The sequence below is a fragment of the Aedes aegypti genome, chromosome 2 (genome assembly GCF_002204515.2).
Source record: "Aedes aegypti strain LVP_AGWG chromosome 2, AaegL5.0 Primary Assembly, whole genome shotgun sequence".
Lineage (NCBI taxonomy): Eukaryota > Metazoa > Arthropoda > Insecta > Diptera > Culicidae > Aedes > Aedes aegypti.
Genome location: NC_035108.1, coordinates 436896993 through 436900716, shown reverse-complemented (window position 1 = coordinate 436900716; position 3724 = coordinate 436896993). Strand labels below are relative to the sequence as shown.

At 35.2% G+C, this 3724-nt stretch overlaps 1 non-coding gene across 1 annotated transcript; it reads right to left on the bottom strand.

The window, feature by feature from the left end:
• Positions 1 to 406: 406 nt before the first annotated feature.
• Trnae-cuc lies at positions 407 to 478 on the bottom strand. The gene has a single exon. It is a non-coding gene; the product is annotated as a tRNA-Glu (tRNA).
• Positions 479 to 3724: the final 3246 nt, after the last annotated feature.

Genomic DNA, 3724 nt, shown 5'->3' with positions numbered 1-3724 from the left:
TGCCTATAAAACAATTTAGTTTGAAACAAAACGATGAGTTTGAAACAAAAAAATGTATTAGAAAAAACCAAATCTTTGGTTTGAAATCCACCAAAACTTTTGATTGTTTCAAACTAGGATATTTTTTCTCCGTGATGATTTCACAAGCATAGGGTTGATTTGCGGTCTTCGAAAAAGAAAACAGTGAAGTCTATGTTAGATTTTTAATGAAGCGCAATGGGCAACCTCTGGTGATTTTTCTTAGCAGGCAATAAGAACTTACTTGTTTCAACAGAATGCAATAAAGTTATTTATGTGACTATGGCAACGAGTGAATACGGCACCGCTCAAACGTCAAATTAGTGAACTCGACAATCAGTCAAACGAATAGAAGCTAGATGAACTGACCAAAAAATGGCTAAAAAGTTTCCCATACCGGGAATCGAACCCGGGCCTTCCGGGTGAGAGCCGGATATCCTAACCACTAGACAATATGGGACTTGTGAAGGCGAAAGATTAAATCAAGCGTGTGCTTGAATAAGGGCGTAAGTCGCATCCCAGCCAACAAATATGTTCACATAACTGAGACTGCAAGTCAATAAAGTTCGGTAAAAACAGATTGTATAAAATGCAAGAATTCCCTCTATTCGCACCAATCTGGAGGCCATATACGTACATCTTAGACAATTAATCATGGTCAATACAACTTCAGACGAATTGATTTGGCGTTCACTATAACTGCGTGAATGACTGTGTGTTGCACCTTATATAACTTAATATTTACAAACAATGAAAATAAAAAAAAAATAAAAATTCATCAGACCAGCCTCGTTTATCTGACCTTTAGATCACGAGTCTGATCCGTTACCACTATGCCATTCAGCCGTTATAGCGGGATTATGTTCTTAAGCAAATATAAATGCAATATTGTAGACCATCGTGTTTCGATGTAACCGAACTTAAGTGTCGTTAGGCAAATGAATAAGCCAGTGCAACACTGAAGGCTACATGGATTTATCGAATTCGCACTTGCAGTTGAAACAAAGTGAAGCAATTTATTGGAGACGTTGTACGGAAATATTAAAGTGATGTCACTGTGATGCTGTTGAACAGTGATGTTCTTTTAAATGGTAAGTCAATATGTTTAACAATACCACTTTTGAGGATATTTTCGGTGTATGTTGCGGTCTTCCCCTGTATGATTCTATATCTACATCAGATGAACTCATATGTAATCTCACATTGAAGGTTATAATAGAGTCACACTAAGTAAAGTTGAAATCGTAATGGAATGACAGGTTGAAGTTACATATTTGATCAGATTTAATTGCAATTATATAAGATGCAAATTCAAGTAAGATGAAATTGATGACTTCATTAACGATTTCAATCAATTAAATGTTGCGTCATATCCAATTCCAACGAAAACTGCACATTTGTACAATTTGAAATGAATATCCTTATATGACCTCTGGTTTGCTGGGATGATCGATTTCTCTTCATCGATCCTCTCTGGGATCGTTTAAATATCACGTAACGCAACATGGAGAGGGAGGGGGTCTTGCATGGTGTTACGGTTCATAAAAAAATTTTAAAGTTCCCATACAAAAGCTGTTACGTGGGGGAGTGAGAGTGTAGGAAATTGACAAATTTTGCGTTACGTAATATTTGTATGAACCCTCTTCTGTGAGTAAAGGTGACAGGGTGCAAGTAAGTTAGCATTTTTCAGACCGCTTGGCAGCAATGCAATCTTGCGCCCTGAGGTAAAAAAATACTGACTAACCTGCATCTTGTCACTTTTATTCACAGAAGCGAGGATCGATGAAGAGAAATCGATCATGCGACTTACCCCCTTATTCTAGCACACGCTTGAATTATGGGGAAGTATGACAATTCTCGCGTATCTTTTCAAAAGGACCTATCTTCATGTTAGATAGGTCCTTTTGAAAAGATACGCGAGAATTTGTTGAATTTGAACTCTTTGTTTACTTTCTCATTAATCAATAACTAATCAAACCACATTAACCTTTTCTGTTGCGTTTTTGTATGAAATGCTAGCCAAGGTTTAGTATTACAGTATTAAAATCGAAAGATATCTCTCGAGAGCGAGGGAGGAAAGAATCTCTCATTGTAATGAAGGTAATTTTAAAAAGTTACACGATAATTTTATTGAAGCTAATCGCCATCAGTGAAACAAAGCTAAATTTTAGGTTTCTTCACTATACAATAAATTAAGATCAGTGAGCTACACACTTCAATGATTTTTCGATTGTTTTGTGAAGCTCGCATACCGATCGGGTATGAATATGAATTTGAATTAGCTGCAGACCTCAAAATCATCAATTAGACCAGGTCAGTTACATTGCTCCACTGTGCCCCCAAATAAGCGAAGAATCGTACTACTGGAGCAAAAGTTCAACAAACTTCCCTTTAAATTGTTCTCTGCAGAGCTCCATGGTAGGATGGCATATCGTTCACACTGCTATCGTGTAGCAAAAGGACCGAGGTCAGTATAACGTTCTGTCCGGAACAAAGTAAATATGCTGGAATGTACACATTATTTGCCAACTACCTACGGTATGGAAGTCACTGTCGAATTCCAACGCATTGTACTGTGCTTCCGAATAAAGCAGATTGCTCGGTACGAGATCTGCAGAACTCGTAGAAGTCCGAATGAAGTGGAGGCGTTGCAACTATCCTAGGTGAAGGAACATAGAAAACGTGGATATAGAACACTACATTACATGGAATTGTTTGTAAACTACCTTCGTAATTTTGGGAGTTCTTCACCTGCATAGAAAGTGTAAAATACAAGTAGAAACCTCAACCCACAATTATTTTTTCTTATTTTTCATTAATTTCTACTATTTTAGATTATAAAATTAAAAGCAAAATTAAATGTATGAAACGTTAGTGAAACAGTAAAGTGCATCTTCAATGTGACTACAAATCATAATTGTTGCTGTTATTGATAAATGGATAATTCTTCAAAATTTATGCCTACAACACATACAGTATTGGACAAAACATTTGCAACTTTTTCGATTTTCCATACAAAATGACCAACTTTGATAAACTATATCTCAGTTATTTGTGGACCGATTTGAATGAAATTTTCACAGAATAATAGACATAACTTGTATTTTAACATATATTTTTGAGTGATTTTTCCAATCACAAGTTGAAAAGCAGTAACGGTTTGACTAAAGTGAATTTTTTGACGATTTTTTATAATTGACATAACTAAACATATTGAAGGAATAGCTTCATAGTATCTTCAGCAAAGTTGTAGATTTTGACGAGATGAATAAATTTGCTGAAGACAGTTTTTGTGTAGGGCTATCTGATTTTGAGATAAAAAGTTTTTAATTTTTTGTCGAAAATTACACTTTAGTCAAACCGTTACTACTTATAAACTCGTGATTGGAAAAATTATTCAAAAATATATGTTAAAATTCAAGTTTTATCTGATGTTCTGTGAAAGTTTCATTCGAATCGGTCCATAAATAACTGAGATCTAGCTTACCAAAGTTGGTCATTTTGTATGGAAAATCGAAAAAGTTGCAAATGTTTTGTCCAATACTGTATATAAAAAATACAATGTGGACAACCACCGGGCAATCAATTTCACGAAAAATGTCAAGTGAACACAAACAGAAAGCAAATGCTGAAAACTCAATTCTGCAGATGATTTTTCATTCCATCACGTACAATTTGTTTCATGTTTGATTAGGTATGTGCGACG